The sequence below is a fragment of the Mustela erminea genome, chromosome 9 (assembly GCF_009829155.1).
Source record: "Mustela erminea isolate mMusErm1 chromosome 9, mMusErm1.Pri, whole genome shotgun sequence".
In the NCBI taxonomy this organism is placed as follows: Eukaryota; Metazoa; Chordata; class Mammalia; order Carnivora; family Mustelidae; genus Mustela; species Mustela erminea.
Genome location: NC_045622.1, coordinates 20,107,476 through 20,131,039, shown reverse-complemented (window position 1 = coordinate 20,131,039; position 23,564 = coordinate 20,107,476). Strand labels below are relative to the sequence as shown.

At 46.1% G+C, this 23,564-nt stretch overlaps 1 long non-coding RNA gene across 1 annotated transcript in view; it reads left to right on the top strand.

Annotated features, from left to right (window-relative positions):
* The first annotated feature begins 7,572 nt into the window (after positions 1–7,572).
* LOC116599708 overlaps positions 7,573–23,564 on the top strand; it is a 35,006-nt gene continuing 19,014 nt past the window's right edge. The window contains exons 1-3 of the long non-coding RNA XR_004289457.1: positions 7,573–7,762; positions 16,044–16,158; positions 21,612–21,652. This is a non-coding gene — a long non-coding RNA (uncharacterized LOC116599708). The remainder of the gene's footprint in view (positions 7,763–16,043; positions 16,159–21,611; positions 21,653–23,564) is intronic.

Sequence of the window (23,564 nt, the reverse complement as noted above, 5' to 3'; positions counted from 1 at the left end):
TAATTAGAATTACTGACAATTAAGGAAAATTCCTTTAAGACAGAGACAAGAACCCAGAGACAGATGAGGACTGGATGGGTTCAGGCATTTTATCTCTAGCGAGACGGCTGATCTGTGCTGCTTTTTAAAAAGTTCCAGGTTTTAGACCCTCGATTCCTCATAAATGGCAGCAACAGGCTGGCCTTTGTTGACAGGCCACTGGTTTGGTTTGGTAGGGAGAAGTCGTTAACATATGAGTTTAAGGGACTTGGGATTAACCTTATCAGACCATACAGAGAAGCGAGGTCCCCCCGCTTTTGGTAAAAATAAAACCTTCCAAGGTTAGCGCTGGAAAGAGAAAGATTCAAGGCAGAGCAGATATTCATCCAGAATCTCTGTTTGTGCAGCCTTCAGAGCTCTTTCAGAGCACGCTTCTCTCCTCTCCTCTCCACCGTCCTCGCGGCACAGTCCGTGCGGTCCGCACGGAGGGGCCTGTCTAGTCGAGCTGATATTCTGAAGGGCTAATTAGATATCCTGAGGACGAAGGTTCTCTACCAGTTCTTCGGCTAATGAAGGCATGTCTCCTTTAAAGTGGGCATTACTTTTGGGTGCCTGGGTGGCTCAGTGGGTTAAAGCCTCTGCCTTCGGCTCACGTCATGATCCCAGGGTCCTGGGATCGAGTCCCTCTCTCTCTGCCTGCCTCTCTGCCTACTTGCGATCTCTGTCTGTCGAGTAAATAAATAAAAAAACTTTAAAAAAAATAAAAAAAATAAATAAAGTGGGCATTACTTCTAACCACTACAAGGGGATGCTTTGCCCCTAGAAGCAGAAACCTTGGGCACACTGTGAGGGCACTTATTATGATTATTATAAACCAGTACCTATATGCAAGAACTTTTTTTTTTTTTTAAGATTTTATTTATTTATTTGACAGAGAGAGATCACAAGCAGGCAGAGAGGCAGGCAGAGAGAGAGGAGGAAGCAGGCTTCCTGATGAGCAGAGAGCCTGATGCGGGGCTCAATCCCAGGACCCTGAGATCATGACCTGAGCAGAAGGCAGCGGCTTAACCCAATGAGCCACCCAGGTGCCTGGAGAACTTTTTTTTTTTTAATATTTTATTTATTTATTTGACAGAGATCACAAGTAGGCTGAGAGACAGGCAGAGAGAGAGGAGGAAGCAGGCTCCCCGTTGAGCAGAGAGCCCAATGCAGGGCTCGATCCCAGGACCCCGGGATCATGACCTGAGCCGAAAGCAGAGGCTTTAACCCACTGAGCCACCCAGGCGCCCCTGCAAGAACTTTTGAATTTACTTGAAAGTAAAGTAGACATGTCATAAGTCTGAAAGGTCTCAAATCATTTTCCTGGAGCATTTTCTGTGCCAAATATTTATTTTGAGCATTTATTATGTGCCATCTGCTTTACACCAAGGGCATCACATATTGTACTGATCAAGCCTTTTTTGGTTGTAAGGGATAGAAACCCAGTTTCCATTAGCATGAGCATAAGTTCACTGCAAGGACAGAGGGGGAGCTTCAGGAACACCAATTCCAGGAATATAGAATATTAAAAAGATTCTCCTCTTGCCTTTTAATTTCTTGTCTTTGCTTCATTCTGCATAATGCTGCCCTCCTCATCGTACTGGAACTGTGGCTGCAGGCAGCTCTGAACTTAAACCATTGCAGTCTTGAAATTAAAGGGAAATATCATTCTTCAATCCCAATTGCATTAATAATAACTTAAACATTCCTGGGAGAAGTGTCTGATAAACCAGACTCAGGCCACATGCTCATCCCTACCCCAATCCCTGTGGCTGGAAGGACGAACTAAAACTGACCCAGCCTGTTGCACAACCAGGTGGCCAGCTGGATTCTATGATGGACGTCCCCTCCAGAACCATTTGGTTAGAGTGGGCAAGAGCATTTCCACCAAAGAAAAGGAGTTGTTCCTGATCACGCTGACCGAGGAGTATAGGCCCAATTCAGTACATGAAGTCAGGCCATGCTAGTAATACTCCAGGGAAGCAATTACAATTATCCGTGTTTTATAGTCAAGGAACTTGTGGGGAAAGAGAGGTGAAGCAACTGGAACAAGGTCACACAGCTGGTGGGCAGAAGAGCTACGATTCTACTGGAGTTCGCTTCACTCCAAAGCTACGCCATTGCCTGGCCACCTCTCTTCCCTAGATGAGTTTCTCCTTGACCTATTAGAGTCATGGAGCCATCAGGAAAAATTACCCCAAATCTGTACACTGGGCAACGACCTTCTACCCCTCAGCTCCACTCCAGGAGACGCCATCTTTGTACTGCGGGCTCTTTTCAGGCTTCTGCTTCCTTTGGAGTTCCTAGCTGAAACAAAAATAAGGAATTAGTGGGCCGCTTGACTGGACCCAGGGGCTTGGAATCCTATTGTAGGTTACTGTTAGCCTTTCCATTTTCCAACCATGGTTCCCTCAGAGTCTCTCTGTGTTATCTGCTTCCTTTGGAGTTCCTAGCTAAAACAAAAATAAGGAATTAGTGGGCCGCTTGACTGGACCCAGGGGCTTGGAATCCTATTGTAGGTTACTGTTAGCCTTTCCATTTTCCAACCATGGTTCCCTCAGAGTCTCTCTGTGTTATCTTTACCCTCAGATTGGTGAGAAGGCTGCAGACAGGTCAGAAACAACAAAAGAAAGAGAGACCTTTTCCTCCTCTGCATACGCATAGCAAATTTTGTGCAGGTATTCTGCACAGTCCTTCTTGGGTATGTGCGCATGTTGCTGACCAATACTTGTGGACAACACAAACTCAGCCAACCTTTGGCCGGGGGGCTGGCAGTCACAAGCACGGTCACACCAAAACCTAACAAGGTGTAATCATAGACAGCAAAGAGTTGTGGTCAGTCCCTCCTTCTCTGTGCCTGGAGGATATGTAATGGTTTTTTTAGTGGCTGCCACACAGCCTGGGAATTGCTCATGTTTTGTCTTTCTCACTAGGCTGCAAACGTCTGTGGAGCCAGAATTTGGCCTTTCGTTTTGACATCTCAGGATCTAGCATGGTGCCTGAAATACAGCAGGAACTCGGTCAGTGTTTGTGGGTTGAATGGTTATAAGACAATGCTGTGGTTTGCATTGCTACGGTTAAAAAAGCAAGCATTCTCCAGGGGTCTGGCACACACAACAACCGTAAACGCTATCACTTAGATGCCACTGGGTAGTTTACAAAGCAACGGATAACTCCTTGGCCAAAAAAACGTTATATGTGCATCTCATTTAGACCTAAACCACAATGAAAATGTATGTGTCGCTTCTTACGAGCTTTGGACTTGGCTGGGTGCAGAGGAGGGAGAGGGAGGTTCCAGAAGGAAAGGGTGAAACCTGTAAGCGGGGTTTGGTCTTGCGGAGAGGCACGATAACGAGGACAATCAGACAACTTCTCGGAGACAGCATGCGCTAAGTTCTTCCATTGAAGTTGACCTTCAGGTGCTCCCTGGCGAAGGCCCAGCCTCTGTTCAGGTTCCAAGGAGGAAGCTGGATATGTAACCAGAGCAGGGTTAGAAGAGTGACTAGGAGATCAGCGAAAAAACATGACATGTGCGGGAAGGTTAAAGGCGCTGGAGATGACTCAGGTTGGAGAGGAGAAGGCCGAGAGGAAACTGAATCATTTTCTTCAAGACAAAGAAGGGCTCCCCGGCTGGGGGATGGCGACCAGCTGTCCTCCTTTGCCTCTGCATGCAGAGCAAGGGGAAATGGGCTTAGACCGAAGGCAGGGCTAAGATTAGAGAGAAGGAAGAACTTGGCAGTGAGGGATGTTGTATAACCTAGTTTTCGAGACACTTGAGGACTGAGGAGACTCCCACACTCCTGGTCCGGGCCCAGTGGACGCGTATTTGGGGATGGTCTGGCATCTGGCTGGAGACGGAGGAGGGGGTCCTGTGGGCCCTTCTGTGTGGAGCCTGATCTCTCTGGGTGTCCTCAATTTCCCGTTGGAAGTAAAGTTCCCAAATTTTGGAGCTGGCAAGGCAGCACCTCCCCCACCCACCACGCACTGCACCAGTGTTCTGGGCTGGGTAATAATGCCTGTCATTTCCTCTCCCCGGGGGAGTGGGGCTGCAACCGCCCTGACAGCCCCGAGGGATTGAAGGCAACTAAAAATAGTGCATTAAATATAATCTGTTGAGGGGCACATTTGCATTGCTTTTCTTTCCCCCTTGCCTGTCTCTTCATCCTTCTGGGCAGGCCACGCCTGGGTCTAGCTCCGGGCACCGGGGCGCAGTTCCGAGTTCCAGCTGCTCCCATTTTGTCGCAGAAGTGTTGTTTGGATGGGAGATCCGAGGGAGCAAATCCATATAATATCATCGAGGGTATCCTCCGGGGGTCTCCACTGGTGCGCCTCGTCGTCACTTCCTGTTGGACCCTCTGGGCCCTGAGATGCGGGGAGTGAGGCTGGGAGTCGGGGAGGCAGTGCTGAGAGGGAGAGTCAGCCCAGGCTGTGTTCTCCCGCCACTTCTGTCTGCGGCACAGTCTCGGAGGTTAAATATTAATTAAAAGCAGAATGACAGGGAGAGCGGAGCAGCATCACTTTTTATCCCAATACAAATGCTAATTTCCTTGCTGGTATACTGAGACTTTGCAGTGGGATTGGGAGCCCAGGCAGAATAGGTGGGGAGGGGGAATGAGGGGAGGAGAGGGGCGATGGGGGGGGGAGGCCTGCCTTAGAGCTGGTAAGAAGAATGAGGCACCCGAGGTATTGGTGCTGGAATTGGAGAAGGAAGTAGAGGGCTTGCAGGTTACAGAGTTCGTGGTCACAACACCCTCCTAGGCTCCCCCTACTTTAACAGTCATGATCTAACAACTGTGGTAGAGCTGGCTCTCCCCAGGAGTCTAAAGCAAGGGTCCTGGGGTCCATGCATTGGTTACATGGTTCACAAAACCCTGAAGATGCAGGTGTCTTGCATAGTTGCAAAACTATGTGTGCACGTGTAAAAGGTATTTGTGGGGCAGTAGTGAATTTCCATCAGGGCTGGCGTGATGTTCAACAGAGTCATCCTCAGCGTGTGGTATCCGCCTTTGAGGTCACCCCAAAGCCCAAGATGGCTGCTAGAGCCTTAGCTCAGGCTAAGGCTCTATCTTCTGGATAGGGAGCAGGAGAAAGCTGGGGTGGGCAGAGAGGGCAGAAAAGATCCACTCCAGTCTTCTGTCCCCCTATTAGTAAGCTATCCCAGAAATTCACCTCCAATTTACTGGCCACACCCACCTGCAGGAGAGGCTGGGAAATACGGTCTTTTAACTGACCGTGTTGCAGCTCCATATAAAATCAGTGTTCCTGTTAATAAGGAAAAGGAGAGAGTGGCAGACCCCTAGAAATTTCTGCAGCAGGCTCTGTCTCGCAAAAGGTCAAGAATCTCAGCTTTGGGGGAGGAGATGTTGCCATCTGGCCAAGGGTTTCATGCCCACTGCCCAGACAAAGATGCTTATAGAAACAGACCGAAAATCCAGGTGCCTCCTTTGTTCAGATGGAGTCCCGTCAGCCACTCCAGAGTTGACAGCTGGATCTTCAGCGGCTGGTAGTCCCACGTGAGGTGGGCAGGGTCAGCCTCCGATAAGGATGGTTATTTGAAAGGAAGCTAACTACCCCGGTTCTTGTTCCCCTGAGGAATGTGGCTCACAGGAGGCTTTGTGGTATGTGTCTAGGAACAGCTTTGTTTGGTCTCTCGTAATTATCTTCTTTCTGGCAGCACTTTGTTCCCCACAACCTGGAATAGGTGGCTGAGGAGAAGGAAGACATTGTTACTTTTCTTTTCTTTTCTTTTTTTTAAGACTCTATTTATTTATTTGACAGAGAGAGAGAGATCGCAAGTAGGCAGAGAGGCAGGCAGAGAGAGAGGGGGCAAGCAGAATCGCTGCTGAGCAGAGAGCCCGATGGGGGACTCAATCCCAGGACCCTGAGATCATGACCTGAGCTGAAGGCAGAGGCTTAACCCACTGAGCCACTGAGGTGGCCCAAAGTTGTTACTTTCTGAGGGAAGACGCCAATGGGGATGAGTCTGGGACGTGAGTGTCAGAGAAGTGAACTGGGCCAGTGAGAGATTCTATTTGTTGAGTACCTGGGTTGTATATTCAATTCAACCCTATTTATTTATTTTAGTCTTTGAAACTTTGTACATGCTCTTCCTAATGGAAGTGGTCTTTCCATGATGGACGTTGATCCCTCTTCAAGAGTAAGCTCCATGAAACCGTTCCTGACTCCCCTTGCCCAAATGCCACCCTCACCCCCGCCTCAGGAAACTCGTTGTGGTGCTGGACCTATCTTTATTACAACATTCATCACCTTGTTTAAAATTGTTGACTTGTTTTCCTCCATTAGGCCAAGAGCTCCTAAATGATAGAGAATGTTTCATGATTACTTAGGGTGTGCAAATCCTAGTAGGGCTTGATACCTGTTTGACGGGGGATGAACACATTTTGAAAGTGTTAATGAACATCTATTGTGAGCAGATAATTTAGAATTAAGAAGGGGATTAAACAAATTGCAAAGATACTGGCTTCTGGGAGTTCAACAGTCTAGAGGGTAAGACAGGAGAGTAGATTCCTGATCTGAAACAAAAGTAAGGGTGAGAAGATGCAGGTTATTTTTAGAAGGGGGAGGGAGAGATTAATTAAACAACAGGGGATCTTGGAAGGTTCAATATAATTTATAAGATATGTAATATATAATTCAGATGATCAAAGCGTATTCATCAGATATATTTGGTCTTCATGTACAGTTTCTGAAAACATTTCAGAGCCATGAAGGTGAAATGGGTATAATGGGTATTTTATTACTAATACAGCTGACTTTTGGACCCCACCCAAGTTTGGGGGCTGGTTGCCAGAAGGACCAACCTTGTGATTGGAACTTTCAGCCTCCTTCCCCCAACCTCTGCGGAGAGGGGCTGGAGGTTGAATTGGACAATAGGCAATGCTTAGCCAATTATGACTGTGTAATAAAGCCTCCATTAAAACCAAGAGGACAGTATTTGGGTTCTTTTTAGGGAAGCTTCCATACTTGGGGAACCAGAATGCCCGTACATGCAGCCGAGTGGGGCCCTAAGCTCCAGGAGGACAGAGCTCCTTTGTTCACGAACTCACGCTATGCATCTCTTCATTTGGCTGCTGATTTACATCCTTTATCACACCCTTTTATACACTGGTAAATGTAAGTGAGCGTTTCCAGGAGTTCTGTGAGCTGTTCTAGCATATTCATTAAGTCTAAGGAGGAGGTTGTTAGAGCCTCCAATCTGTAGCTGGTTGGTCAGAAGCAAAGGTGTCAGCCTTGGGCTTGTGACTCACATCTGAAGTGGGGGGATGGGGAGCATCTTGTAGGACTGAACCTTTAACCACAGGATAACCTGATGTTATCTCCAGGTAGTTGGTGTCAGAATTAAATTCTCAGACACCAGCAGCCTCTCTGAGAATTACTTGGTGCAGCGTGTGTGGGCCTGCTCTCCAACCCCCACCATTGGAATTGGGGTCAGGAACCCTAAAGGAGAGGGGTAACACTGATTTTTGGGAGGCCTTGAAGGAAAAGCCAAGCCTCCGTCTTTAAGGCAGGCCTGGGGAGAAGGGGCAAGGGAAAGGAAGAAACATGTGCCCTCTTCGGAGATGAGGTATTTTGACAGAGTTGGAAATCCCTATGGGAATCTAGAAGTGTTTTTACCTGTTTGTTTAAAGATGGGGAGACGGGTGCTCTGTGTGCATTCGGTTGAGTACACGGCTCAGTCTTGTGCTGGAAGAAGGCTGCTGTTTTGTTCCTGTATGGCTGGCAGGTAGGTGTTCGTGATGGTGTCAGGACGGGGAGGTTTTGCTGTCCAACGGGGGGAGGAAGCCAAAGGCCTGGGTGGGGCCGGGGTCTGGGATGGGTGTCCTCTTGGTCTGAGTGCCTTGGCCCCCTTGGGGAAGGAGGTCCCTTGCTAGGTGTTCCCCTCACCCTTCCCTTTTCTGTCTTTCTTAAAATACCCTGTGTTCTTGCAGCAGTGCGGCTGCTAATCTAAAATAAAAACAGCAGGAAATGCAAATGGTCAGGTTCTCCTAGCAACAGGAGCGAACCCACGCAGGGCGTGTGGAGCAGAGCAAAGCTGTCCTGAAGCTGGGATGCGGGTGGCTGGGCAAGGAGCGAGTGTCCTCTTCCAGCTCGGCCCTCTAACTTCAGACAGCGACTCTCTGGTGGGCAGCCACCTGCCGTGCAGAAGAAACTCTCCAGGAAGTGGATGGGGGCAAAGGTTCTGGGGAGCAGGTGCCAGGGTGGGATGGGCGGCAGCTGGAGTGAAGACATATGATAGCAGTGGTTGGAATGGTGCTTCTCAGAACCTGACACTAGGGGACCAAGTAGGCACATGACTGGGGAAGGGCCTCAATTTGTGGGCATGTTCCTGTGTGTCCATTTTGATCAACCCATGGAGTCTTGTCACTCCTAAGGTTATGAAATCAAAGGAAGTAAGGTTTCCCTTGCTACCCAAAAGTGGCGCATTCCTCTGAAATCGTTCCTAAATCAAAATGATATAAAGTGAAGAACCGATTACCATCAATTTATATGGAAAATTTTTTAACAGTTGCAGACGCCCAAAATAACCTTTCTCGAGCCTTTCTGATATCTTAGGGTGCCTCTTGGATGCACGAAATAAAACAAGATCAAGCACAGGTGCTCACAGTCACAGGTCAAAGCTCTGGTGGGGCCGTTCTCACTGTTTGGGGGAGCGGGTGTGCACATTGCCTCTCTGGGACAAACACACCCCAAACACTATTTTCACTTTTCACCTTCTGTCATAAAAGCGGAAATCCCCTCTGGATTTCTTTCAGTGAGTGAAGACAGGTGTCGTTATTGTACGTCTTTCGTAAAAGCAGAGTGACGTAAGGTGAACTTTCGGGAAGTGGAGGATAACCTGTAGAAGATGATTGCGATTCCTAGGTAAGGGGATCAAAACCAGGAAACTACCAAGACTCTTAGAGACAGCCAACTTGATCCTCTTCTGTTACAAATGAAGAAACTGAGTTCCAGACATGTAAGTGACTTTCCCAAGACAGAGATCTCATTAGTGGCAGAAGGGATGACGAGAAAACAGGTATCCAGGCCAAGACTCATTCCATTTTAAGTCGAAACTGCTGTTGGTGTTCCTTTGCACACAGCTTGATAATTAGAAGCCACGATCACCCTGACGGGGGCCCTGGGGGAGAAGGCATCTTAGGTATGTCAAATAAATCTAAAGACATTTGAGAGGCAAATGGGGCCATGCCCGCTGGGGAGTAAGGTGGAAAAGTTAGCATCTGGAGGCAAGAGGCTTTGGCTGGGGGGTTAGAGAGAAAAGGATGTCTCTCAAATTGCCACACAGCTCCCAGTGCTGCAGGCATTCCTGGGGGCCTCACAGTGGGAAATGAGAAGAAGAGCATTCCTTCCCCTTCACCCCCCACATCAAGGATATGTGGTGGAAAATGGGGGAAGGTGTGGGCAATTTGTTCAAGGGGACAAGTCCATGCTCTGTAGATCTTGGAACAGAACTCTGGAATTCGGGCTCCCTGACTCCCAGAGAGGTCCATGTGGCCCAGACTGGGTGGTTTCGTATTATATAAGCAACTCTTCCATTACTCAGTCTCTGGCTTCCTCCTGCTTGTCTTCAGCAGCATCCCCCTCAGAAAACACCGTGGAAGGAAAGGGTTCTTAGTTCCAGCTGAGTCTTGGGAACTTGCATATATCGTCAGTCTGGAGGATTCCAGGGTAGGTGGCTGGGCCCATAACAGCGACAAGCCATGCCAGGGAAGGTGGCTGGTGTTGTCAGAGCTTGATTTCGACAGAGAAATCATGTATACATCTGTACGCTCCACTTCCCCATGGCCCCATGGCCTCATGGCCCTCCGTGGTCAGAGCCCTGGAAGGGTACCTTCCGGCCACACCTTTCCAAGCTGCCCCACCTTTCTGGGCCAAAAGCCGAACTGAGGCAGTCCGTTGATGACCAGAAGAAGGAACACGGGCTTTGGTGGCAGCAGCTTGGGCTCGAATTCCAGCTTAGTCACTAACTGTATGACCTTAAGCAACTTCACTTGGCTCCTGAGAGTTGGATGCTTTATTGGTAAAATGAGAGCAATTGTGTCTGTCTCAGAGAGCCATATCCCGTAGACGTATGTAAAGTGTTAGCGCAGCCAGACATACAGTCGGGATGCAGCACATACTGGCTTCTGCACTTCTTACTTACGGTTGCAGTTGCTTAGGGACCAGGTGGGAGTTCCAACTGCTATTGCCAAGGCAAGGAATGCTATTTTCCAGGTAGTCCAAGATGGAGCTCGGGATGTAGTTCTCCCACATGCAAAAATTAGTTTGCCTTTATTATGGATCGAACCGGTTTTTACGGATTGATCTGAGGTTGTGACTCTATGTCCCCATTGTGTCTCCAGCAACTGGTAGAGCAGGAACTCAGCAAACAGGTGTTGGGTGAGTGAACGAATATGCTGTTTATTTTAGAAAAGGCATTTTACATGAAAGAGCATCAGCTTACAAAAGAATATTAGAAACATAAGGAGTTTGTGAGTCTGGTCTACTTATAGAATCTTTTTGAGGCTGGGCCGAGAGAAGAGAGGTCAGGGTCCGGGTTGGGCACCTAATTTGCTAGTGGGCCTACGAAGCCACGACATGTAGCTCTGGACAGCCCTGGACAGCTTCCTCGCTCATACAAGGCAACAAGTTGCAGGCATCCGTGTGAATGGGTTTTGAGGGAGAGGGTCTTCCCAAGAGGTGTCCGAGGGGCTGTTGGGGCCAGTAGATGAATAGCCTTGGCCTTGACAACTCCATCCTCTATCCATTCTCTCAGCACATGAGAGGCATATTCAGCTCGGGCTGCTCTAAGGAATGGTTTGTTCTTCCCTCTTCCCCCAGCCCCACCCAACCATCTCATTCTCTCCGTCTCTGTCTCTCTCTGCATCTCTGTCTGTCGGTCCGTCTCTCTCTCTCTGGCTGTCTTTCTCTGTTTCTCTCTCCCCCTCTCTCAAACACACACACACATTATGTGTGTGTATATAATGTGTATATTATGTGTGTGTATATATACACATACACACACGCATATGAGTTTGGATATTGATCTTACCATCTTAACTCCAAAAAGTGTTTTTTTCAAGTGAGGATAGTTCTGGCTTATTCACTTATTCACTTATTGCTGGAGTTGTCAAAAATATCAATTTCCCATTGCTGAAATTCACCACCGCTGTAATTTACCATTGCAGAAATGGTAGTTCCCTGTGGCTCCCGGGGACTCAGCAGGGAAGATGGCCTCCCCATTGGACCTCTGGGAAATCACAGAGTTGGTTACAGCCATGGGGTCCCAAGGGGATGATAGCCCACTCCTCCCGGGAAGGGTGCCCCTGCTGAGTTTATTTGCAATCTCCTTGAGTCCCCCACTCGTTGAAGTGTTCATATCCTCTTCTTTGCGCTTCCTACACGGAACACCCTACAGACCTGCAAGAGGAATCAGAATTCCAGAACCCCTAAGTGACAGGCAAAGAGTTTGGTCTTAGCTTTTTCCTTTCTAAAATCAGGCTCTTCGCTCCCTGGAATCAGGCTGCCTGATATCCTTATCTGTGAGACTGGCCGAGAGTAAGAAAATCGTATTTCTCTTCATGGGTGGGAAATCAGGTCATCCCTGTCCTAAGGTATAGAATACTCCCCCGGGCGGTGGAGAACAGATTCTGGTTTCTACCAAGAAAAACTATAGAGGAAAACTGTGGCTGCCTACTACTGAGTATCAGGGGAAAAAGTGGAGATATTTTTAACATACGGAATATCAGTGAACAGAATGCTAAGGAACCAGAAAACTTATTCCAATAAATATGAAGCATATGTTCTGCCTAAAGCAAACCCAGCTTTTGCTATATACAAATTTCATGAAGGAAAAAAAATGTCGGAAATTACAGAAATATCTGGCTACAACCATTTGTTGCAGCCGACCTGGAAGGCGCACAGGTGGCATGCCAAAGTGACTGGGTGGGCCCGGGATGCGTGGGGGGCTTGGCCATCTTGTCATGCAGGTCTGGGGACTTGTCCAGAGCCCTCTGGAGTCCCGGGAGCACAGGCTCCAGATGGACGTACCCCCCTACACACAACCCCAGTTTGTAATGTCAGGGTGTGCGTCACCAACAATCAGAACATCATCTCCAGCTTCACAACCCTGAATCCTCAGCCAGGGAGAAAGCCTGTCTCAATGGCAAGAGATTTCCTGCAAGGGAGAAAAAAAACCAAAAAAACAAAACAAAACAAAAACCAAGGGGAAAAAAAAAAAAAAAAGAAAAGAAACCACCCTGCACACAGGGTTTTATGCGACAGGTTCTTCCTTTTGCAACTAGGAAAGGCAATTCGTATTCATCTCATTAGTGAAGTTCTAGTAATTGGGGATATTAATTTCATTGCTAAACCTGACAAATATTTTACTCTCTCCTGTAGTGGGTAATTGCATTCCCACAGTCTCTCCTTTTGTGCTGCCAGATGGGAAGGATGTGTATTTGCCATTTTCGCTAATACAATTAGTACCTTAGCCTGAAGCCAGCCCCCTCCTCGGGGGCACGCTCCCGGGGACGGAGACCGGCGCGGGGGACGCGAAGCGAGAGGAGGAGGAAGCGGGAGCCCAGCCGAGGCGGCCGAGGTACCCGGGGCCCGAGAGTTCGCGAGCACCGCCGGGGGAGGCGAGGCGCTGCCAAGCGCTAAACCGCGGCAATGAAAACACCACCGCTAACAACCGTGCGGTTGGGGAGCAACAAATCATGACGCCGCCCGCCACTCCCCCGGCAGCATCTCGGCTCCCCGCACCAAGGGCGCCGCCGCCCGAGTGGGTGCGCCGCCGCCGCCGCCGCCGCCCCCAGCTGTCCCCACGCCTCGGCGCTGCGCTAGTCGCGGGTGCCGGGCCCCCGGCGCGGGGCTGCACGCCTGCCGCGGGAGGAGGGTTGCTGCGCCGGCGGCCGGCAGGTGCTCGGCGGCCTGTTTCTTTCTCCCCGGGAGCAGGAGCGAGAACAATGCTCGGGCCTGCCTGGGCCTCCATGATGCTCTCTGCATCCTTCGCTTCTCCATCCCCACTGGGGAAGCTGCTGGGGCTGCCAGATATTTACTACGCCCTGGCCCGCCTCCTCAGCCATCACAGGACTGAGTGGCAGACGCCTGCTTCTGACACAGTTTCTCTCCCCGAGAGACGAGGGCGTGGGCACATCGGTGCCGGGCATGGGCGGCAGCTGGGGTCTCAAGATTCCTTTTTACTGGCCTCGCCAATGAGACCCATGATTCTCTGGCTGCTCCCTGGCCTCCCCTGGGGTCCGAAGGTCAGGGCGCTGCGGGCACGGTGCCGCTGATTTCCAACCCCGCCAACGCCAGAGGGAAGGCAGAACCAGACAGGGCACCCATCCTGCTCCTCCCCTTCCCTCCGGCCTCACGGCAGATTTGGGGACCCTTAAGGAAAAGTTCCAGAGAGAAACCACCTCTAAGACAGCCAAGGGCTGGTTCCAGGAAGGAGTCTGTCCTTCTACGGACTGTGATGGATATAGAATAGAAAACAATTTTTAAAAATCATCATTGAATAAATATATCGGGTAGGAGGGCCCGTAGCCACTATCCTGGTGAAGATTTACCCAGGGGTATTGCATTCATTTTCCTCATTTGGGGTCACCTCCCGGTGTTGGGCATATCAACTGAGATGGTGTCGGTGGCAAAGACTTACTTTAAAACAGTCGTACTATTACACTGGGGTTTCAAGGAACTTGGGTAGAAGCAAGCCCATGATTCCTAATCCTGACTGTGTCACCAGAGGATAGGAAACTCTGAACTTCATGTGACCTCTCCAGTGTAGAAATGATGCTTCTTCCAGAAACTGGGTTTTCTGAAGCAAAGCTAAATGGAAATACACAAGCCTTTTAGCTGTTTTCCCTGACTGAAATGGACTCATGCTTCTCCAACATATGATCCCATACCTCTTCTTCCCCCAAGAAACCATCCTTGACCATAGCTGTGCGAAGTAATCTGTGTGGAGGGTGCCCCATGGGCCCCATTCCCTTACCGGTAGTCAGCATTGCCCTATACAATTAATTAAAAGTGGAAGTATTTTGTTCAGCAACCTGTTGCAAAGTCTTTCCTTGTTTAGACCTAGCCTTATTCGGAATTTCCTGATAAATGAGTAGGAGAAACCCACTCATAGGTACTATAGGTTGCTGCTAAAATCGAGAGTCCTGCTGAATATTGTGCCTCTTTTTAAAATTTCCTATTATTTTTGTTTTTTATTTTTTAAAGATTTTATCTTCTTATTTGACACAGAGAGAAGGACAGCAAGAGAGAGAACACAAGCAGGGGGATCGGAAGAGGGAGAAGCAGGTTTCCTGCTGAGCAGGAGGGAGATGCAGGGCTCCATCCCAGGATCCTGAGATCAGGACCTGAGCCGTAGGGAGATGCCTAATGGCTGAGCAAACCAGGCGCCCAGTGTGCCTCTTTTTTAATGGGTAAATGCAATCAATTGTCTTTTCCTTTAGAGAGTATATCTTGACATGCGCTAGACCACTAGATCCTTAGGAACTTCACTGATGTGGTAAACCCTTGAATATGGTAAGAGTGTAAGGGATTAGTATGATGTTTAATTGAGGTGTCTCCAAGACCATGACAAAGAGCAGGAACATTAACAGTGAAAGTATATTGTTGTCCTTGCCACATGAAGTCAAATTGCTTCTGATTAGTTTTGGTGATAGGAATGGAGAGTGGGGGAGAATTTGCTAATTTAGTATCTGCATACCAGCTTCCAAAGGCTCTGTTGTGTTGTTCCAACAAAGTAACCACATGCAGAGTTGGCTGTAAATGACAGCATTGATTAAGTGTGTGATAATCTATAGCTATTCTCCAGGACCATCTGGCTTTTGCAAGAGCCAGTGAGGAAGTTAAATGGAGATGTGATTGGAATCACACCTCTGCCTCTTTCAAATTTTAATGGTGGCTCTAACTCTGTAATTCTTTCAGGATGCTGGGTTTGCTTTTGGATTACTGTTGTGGCAGGGGGAAAGTGGGTTGAGGTAGGGCAGTTCTAGGGCCTTATACTTGGTTTTCCCTTCTGGCCATAATAGACCTCACCCTGTAGAGGTCAGGGAACCATGATGAAGATTCTTCCAGTTACTGAGTATATCTTTTCAAAATATACCTTCTAAGACCTAGAACCTGGCCTCGATCTATGGTCTCGCTGGACTTGGACAAAAACTCCATCTTTTACCCGACTTTCATAAACACACTCTGGTTAGTGATATAAGAGGGTATTTCAGGTTTTAGGATTAATTTAATTCAGCTATTTCTTAATGCTCTGAAGAATAGAGTATCCTCTGGGGGAATAGGATAGGGGGTGGTGAACAGGTTGCATAGAACATATTCATCTTAACATTCTCATATTCTGTAGCATTTAGACTTCTTCCTCCATCTGTATATGCCAGGGAAGTTCTGACATTTTGATCTTACTGGCTGTAGCTTATAGTTGAGATTGGCCAACTTACTTGTCTAGTAATGCCACTTCCCAAGTGCTCAAACCGTAATGCTAAATCTTCATTCCCAGTTGTGCATTCATTTTCAAAAATTTAGGTAATCAAGTTAAGGTGTGTTCTTCTTGGTCTAACAAACTTAGAATCCCCTTAAATACATGCTCCTCAGACTCCCGAAGTCCTGCAACTCTTTTGGTGTATGGTCTCTCCCCTCAGGGCCTAGGGCTGGTACTTTACAGTCTGAACTGTGCTGTTCTTTAACTTTCCTCGAGGATCTGGAAGCCATGAGGGTAGAGGAGGGGAGTCCCGAGGGGAACTGAATTTCCTCGGTGCGGTCATTGAAAAGTTTTTATTCAGTGGGGAAAGGACTGCAGGACATTCAGGGAGGTTTAGCGAGTTTTGAACAGTCAAGATCTTAGTCCCATCTTGTCATCATGTCTACATAAATGTGTCCATCCCTTGTCTTGGGGCTCCACTTGCTTCCCATCAGCACCCTCACCTTAGTCTACGAGACTGAAACTGAAGGATTTGAGTATTTAATTGGGTTGCAACTCTGTAACCACTATAATTATTTTCTAGACTTGGTCTTCACCCGTATCAATTCAGAGATTACAAGAGATGGAGTCCTTTAGAACTACCATACACACTTTCTGATCGTCTACCTGGTTCTGAGTTGGGTATTAAGAGGCTTTCAGTATGTCCTTTTCATTGTTTACTCTCTGGGGAGTCATCAGAAGCAGCCAGCCAACACCACCGTCTTTATAATCACAATTGTCACCATGGAGACTAAGTGCCACGGTGACTTGAATTCCATTGTCCTCCACCTGCACTTCATTCCTCACCACCTTGTAGGCTAAGTTGAGTCACTGTGATGCCACTGGATGCCATTATTAGAATAGATTACCAGTATTCCATTTTCTCCTGGTAGGGAGGTTAGTCCTGTGCTTTACAAAGACAAGAGCAATAGGATATCAGAATTCTGGTTTGGGGAGATGTTTTCTGGGTCCTTCCTGATATCTATTCTTACATCAGTTTAGAGCCTAGCAGGAAACATGTGGCACACTCACATGTCACTGAGGTGGGTTTAATAAAGTGACTATTAAAAAGCTTAGTGTGGGGATGCTAGATTGAGTACAGCTCAATTCTTCATCCTTATCTCTGTCCTTTTGGGTCCTCATTAGGGGTGGAGCGTACTTCCTTGGACTCCTGTCTTTGGACTCATGTGACTTTTTGGTCAATGACATGTGAGTGGAAGTGAGAGGATGCCAGCTCCAAGCTTAGGCCTTAAAGAGGAATCACACTTTTTTTTTTTTAAGATTTTATTTCTTTATTTGACAGAGAGAGATCATGACGAGTAGGCAGAGAGGCAAGCAGAGAGAGAGAAGGGAAGCAGGCTCCCTGCTGAGCAGAGAGCCCGATGTGGGGCTTGATCCCAGGACCCTGGGATCATGACCTGAGCCGAAGGCAGAGGCTTTAACCCACTGAGCCATCCAGGTGACCCCATTTTGGGGGTTCAAAAAATTTATTTATTTATTTATTTGAGAGACAGAGTGAGAGAGCGCATGCATGTACATGAGGAGGGGGAGGAGCAGAGGGAGAGGGAGATGTAGGGTTCTATCCCAGGACCCTGAGATCATGACCTGGGCTGAAGCAGATGCTTAACCGGCTGAGCCACCCTGGCACCTTCCACTTGTTTTTGTATATTCTTTTTTTTTTTTTTTTTAAAGATTTTATTTTTGTATTTGACAGAGAGAAAGATCACAAGTAGGCAGAGAGGCAGGTGGCGGGGTGGCGGGGGGGGGAAGCAGGCTCCCCGTTGAGCAGAACGCCAGATGTGGGGCTTGATCCCAAGACCCTGAGATCATGACCTGAGCCGAAGGCAGAGGCTTAACCCACTGAGCCACCCAGGTGCCCATGTTTTTGTATATTCTTATAAGCTTCTTTCATCACCATGACAGAAGTATATATATACTAGCCCAAGGAGGATGAGAGGCATGTGGAACAGAGTTGGTCCAACTGTCCTATAGACCTACAGTGAGAATCAGCATAGCTCCTCTAGCTGCCAGAGCTACCCTCCTCCCTTTTCCCCTAAATTTCTAATTTTCTCCTATTTTCCATCTTGGTCTTTCTCAGAGATTTCCCCAAACTTTTCCTTCAATCCTTCTGTTGAATTTTATTTTAATACCATTTAAAATTGAGATATGCCTCTCAAAATACATGATTCACTACTTTAAAGTGCATGCTTCAGTGATTCTTAGTATATACACTGTGTTGTATAACAATCACCACTATCAAATTCCAGGACATTTCTAACATCCCAAGATCAAGACATTTTTTTTTTTAAAGATTTTATTTATTTTATTTGACAGACAGAGATCACAAGTAGGCAGAGAGTCAGGCAGAGAGAGAGAGGGGGAAGCAGGCTCCCCGCTGAGCAGAGAGCCTGATGTGGGGCTCCATCCCATGACTTGAGCCGAAGGCAGAGGCTTTAACCCACTGAGCCACCCAGACGCCCTATCAGGACATTTCTAACATTTCTGTACCTCTTAGCAGTTAATCCCAATTCCCTCCTACTCCCATCCTCTGGAAATCATTAACCTATTCTCTATTTTTATAAATTTACCTATTCTGGACATTTCATAAAAATGGAATTATACAACACGTGGTCTTTTGTGTCTGGATTCTTTCAATTAGCATAGTTATTTTCTTTTAAGTCTCATCCATGTTTGAGCATGTAGTAATACAATTTTATTCCTCTTTGTTTTAAAGATTTATTTATTAGAGGAGAGAGGGAGAGAGAGAGAATGAGCAGGGGAGGGGTAGAGGGAGAGGGAGAGAATTTCAAGTAGTCTCCCCCTGGAGCATAGAGCCTGATGCAGGACTTGATCCCATGACTCCTGAGATCATGACCTGAGCTGAAATTAAGATTCAGACGCTTAACCAACTGAGCCACTGAGGCACCCTAATACTTCATTCCTTTTTATGACAGAATAATATACTGTTGTATGGATATACCACATCTTCTTTACCCACCAATTGGTTGTTGGACATTTGGGTCATTTCCACTGTTGGGCTACTCTGCATAATGCTGTGGACATTTATGTACAAGTTTTGGTGAAAACATATGTTTTTAAGTCTTTTGGCTATATACCTAGAGATGGAGTTGCTGGGTCATATGGCAATTCTATGTTTAAGTTTTTGAGGCACTGCCAAACTTCATTGAGTTTTGAAATTCTACAATCAAATTTGATATTTCTTTTTTTTTTTAAGATTTTATTTATTTGACAGAGAGAGAGAGAGAGAGAGATCACAAGAAGGCAGAGAGGCAGGCAGAGAAAGAGAAGGGGAAGCAAGCTCCCCGCTCAGCAGAGAGCCAATGTGGGGCTCGATCCCAGGACCCTGAGATCATGACCAGAGCCAAAGCCAGAGGCTTAACCCACTGAGCCACCCATGTGCCCTGAATTTGATATTTCTAAGCATCTCATTAAAATTATCTGAATGTGGGGTGCCTGGGTGGCTCAGTGGGTTAAAGCCTCTGCCTTCAGCTCAGGTCATGATCCCGGGGTCCTGGGATTGAGCCCCGCATCAGGCTCTCTGCTCAGCGGGGAGCCAGTTTCCTCCTCTCTATCTCTGCCTGCCTCTCTGCCTACTTGTGATCTCTGTCAAATAAATAAATAAAATCTTTAAAAAAATTATCTGAATGCTTCTTCTTTTTAAAAATGGAATGTAAAAATGGAATGTAATATCTTCCTCCCTGAGAGTTTCATGATATATCTATTTTTTGAGATTTCTTCTCCCTGTATAGTCTGTTGGAAAAGTTAATTTAATTTAATTTTAAAAGTCTGTTTCTATGTTAGAGGCTTTGCCTACCCTCTATGTCTCATAATCCTTGGCTGATCAAGAATGGTTTTAGTCAAGAATGAGGAACTGGAAAACTGGTTGGATCATACTCTCTATCATGTTGGTAGTCTTTGAGTGTCAAAGTGATTTGATGGGTTGTTTGTTGAGAACTCCTAATGTCAATTATTTCAGTCAGCGTCTTCAGAGAAGGACCTTCCAATCTCCTGTGGAAGGATAGGATCTTTCTACCTGTTTTCTGGGCTGGGGGTGGAATGATCGGGAAAGAAGGCTGGAAATCTCTGGATTCACAATTCAGTATGCACATGGTCACCTTATAGCCCTCTTTGGGCATAGTGTCTCTGTCCTCCAGTGGGCCTGGTAGCTTCTGGTCTGGAGGCTGTTCTATTCTCTCTGAACTGTAAACCTCTAGGTTTTGGCTAGAATAGGGGTGGGGGCCGGTTCCTAGTGGCATGGAGTGGGAAAAAGAACCTGAGGATCTAGCTTCTTCTCAAATAGCTTTTACTCAGTTTTATTTAGCCTTTTCCCTTTCACCTCTAGATCCTGTACTAACTTAATTGATACTGCCAATTTCTGCAACTTTTCTGAATTTTGTGGTGCAAATTGTCTTAATTCTCAGTCTTCCTCACATTGGGTTTGGAATTTGGCTCTTTCAGTTCTTCTGAATCTGGTTTCCAGTTTCCAAATCTTGTTAATTTTGTCTCAGTTCCCAATGCACTATGTTTTCATTAAAAAAATTCATTTGCTGCAGTGAAGTGTGTAAACCTGGCGATTCACAGACCTGTACCCCTGGGTCCTAGGGTACATTATATGTTAATAAAAAATAAAAGATTTAAAAAAAAAGATTTTAAAAAACAATAGCAATGCTATAAAACTCAAAAATAAAATTAGGAGGGCGCCTGGGTGGCTCAGTTGTTGGGCGTCTGCTTTCGGCTCAGGTCATGATCCTGGGGTCCTGGGATCCAGCCCCACATCAGGTTCTCTGCTCAGTGGGGAGCCTGCTTCTTCCTCTCCCACTCCCCTGCTTGTGTTCCCTCTCTCGCTGTCTCTCTCTCTCTATGTCAAATAAATAAATAAAATCTTTAAAAAAAATTAGGAAAAACAAAACAAAACAAAAAATTCATTTGCTGTTGCTTTAATGGAGTTTCTGGATGATATAGAATTGGATGCATGTGTTCAGTCTTCCATCTTAATCCAGAAGTCTCCAATCCACAAAAAAAATCTGATATTTTTCTTCCCATCCGAATTAGTCACAATTTAATTAGGGGATTAAAAACTACTATACTTATTTTAATAGAATTTAATATAAAGAATTGTTAATGAAGTATAAAGAATTGTTACCTAAAAAGCTAGAATAGAAAACTCATCTGTTAGGGGAATAGAAATTGTGGGAAGCAGCTACCGCTCCTAGGCCTGCAGAACAAAGAGAGGAAGTCAGAATGACTAAAAGTTAGAAACTTAATGAAAGGGCCTCCCGGAGCTGAAACTCAGGCATCTGAGGAAGAACACTTGGCTGGAACGGGCGTCTCTGAGCCCACACGGTGAGGCCAGCTAGGAGTCCTGGAAAGCTCCATTCAGTTGCTTCTGAACCTTTGCCCTGGGGGGAGGAAGCAGCAGCCTTGAAGGATAGCAACAGGCACAGAAGCCAAAGAGAAGTTAAACAGAAAAGAACACATGCCAGGGCACCTGGGTGGCTCAATTGGTTAAGTATCTGCCTCTGGCTCAGGTCATGATCTTGGGGTCCAGGAATGGAGCTCCGTGTTGGGTTCCCTGCTCTGCGGGTAATCTGCTCTTCCCTCTCCCTCCACCCCTCCCCCCACTTGTGCTTGTGTCTCTCTCCCAAATAAATCAGTAATATCTTGAAAAAAGAAAGAAAAGAAAGAAAGAAAGAAAGAAAGAAAGAAAGAAAGAAAGGCGACATGTGCCATCCTCCTCCACTAGACTTGAAGTTTCTCCTGAATGGGCCTTATTGTCAGAGCTTAAAAAGAGATCAGATGGCAAAGGAGAAACATAAACATTAACAAGTAGGCTTAGTGTCAACAAGTTGATTTGCTAATGGTCCAATGTGCATGCATTCCCAAAAGCAGGATGAGTTCAAGTGCTTGTACATCATCTACTTTTAAGTTTTGCCAACCTCTGAATGAGAAATTGCATCTCACCATTGTTTAATCTGCGTTTCCCTTAGTGAGGGGGAGGTGCATCTTTTTTCATATGTTTACTGGAACTGGATTTTGTTTTCTTCTCATATATTTGCCCATTTCCCTAATTTTTTTCCTTAATGATTTGCAGGAACTCTTAACTTTTTCGGCAAATGTATCTGAAACATAGAGGTAAGAATAGAGGCTAATATAAAAAACATGCATGTTCCAGTTACCGAGCTTTATTAAATTATCTTATTTGTATTCATTCATTGTCTTACTCTAGGTTTTGTTTTGTTTTGTTTTTAAGAAATAAAGCATGTATATACTTGAGATCCTTTTGACCCCCTTCTTCAATCCTATTCTCTTCCATTCTCCACAATAATCACTATCAGGAATTCAGTGTGCCATTCCCATGCAAAGTTTTTATATTGAGTAGAAGTTATATTCTGGATACTAACCCTTTGTTAATTTTATGCATTTTGAATTGCAAATATCTCCTCTCATTCTGTGCTGTGTTTTTCACTTTGCTTATGGTGTTTTTTGATATATGAAAGTTTAAATTTTAATGTGATCATATTTATCAGATGTTTCTTTTATGGGGTGTGCTTTTTGTGTTACATTTTAAAAATCCTTCTTCTATCTTTCCTGTATTCTTTGTAGGTCTTATCTTTTTGATAAATCTCTATGTTCCCTTGAGGAAAGGATCATGATTTATGTACTTTCATCCTCTACAATATTAATTCCAGTAAATCCCAACTGGTGGGTCATCAGCCCTAGCTGATGGACAGCAGCATATTGTGTTTCTCTGCCTATCTGGCTCTCGCAGCTGATCTCTTCAGTCCTATCTTGAATTCTTCGCTCTTTTTCCCTTTATCTTCATGTCTGCATTTCTCCTTCCTATTCTTTTAGGCAAGAGTGATGCGTTTAGAAGAATATCAGTTATAGCCAAAAATTATTAGAAATAAAGGGCATTACTAAAAAGTTAAAAAAATAAATAAAGGGGATTAATAGGATCATACAAGGCTGAAGCCTTGAACTTCAGCAGATCATCGAGTAGGTCAGCGACCAGATACAGTATCTTTCTGTCTTTTTGACCTACTTCCTACTATGTCAGCTTTATTCTTTTTTTCTTTTTTAAAGATTTTATTTATTTATTTGACAGACAGAAATCACAAGTAGACAGAGAGGCAGGCAGAGAGAGAGGGGGACGCAGGTTCCCCGCCGAGCAGAGAGCCTGACATGGGGATCGATCCCAGGACCCTGAGACCATGACCCGAGCCGAAGGCAGAGGCTTTAACCCACTGAGCCACCCAGGCACCCCCGTCAGCTTTATTCTAAAGTTTATTCTTTGTTACAGCTACAGGACATTTTTATGCCTAACTCAGTGACATTTGGGCTATAATTCTTTGTTGAGGAAGGTGTCTATCTTAAGCATTGTAGGATGTAAGAAGCATCTCTGGCTTCTACCTGTTAGATATCAGTATCATTCCTCTCCACCTTGGACTGGGACAAGCAAGATGGGTCCAGACATTGCTAGAAGTCTCCTGGGGGGTGAGATCACCCCCAGTTGAGAGCTGCTCACCTAATCCGATGGGCCTTAATCATGTGTCTGGTCTGAAACAATCATAGAAGGTCCTACTTGGCTTAAGCCAATCTGGACTTATCTCTAGAGATGGATCAGCTTTTGGTCTGTGTTGGTGAAGGGCAGAAATCAAAGAGAAAAGCTAGGTGCTAATGGGAAGGTAGAGGTGATACTTGATAGTCAAGAAAAGGCTACCTCCAGAAAAATCTGATATGAGGCACAAAGTGGCAGTTAAATGACCATTGCCATATTTTCCCATTATAATACCTGATAATTAATCAATGAGTCCTAGGCCCTCATTATCTCTTCCATTATAATGGATAGAAGGTGGGGGTGGGGAGCAGAGAGAGAGAGATATCTCTGAGGTCTCCTCTTATTAGGGCACTAATTTCACCATGAAGACCCTGCTTTCATTACTTTATCTAAACCTAAGTATCTCCCAAAGGTCTCATATCCAAATACAATCACATTGATGGTTAGGGCCTCAACACACGACACATAATTCAGTATTATAATATC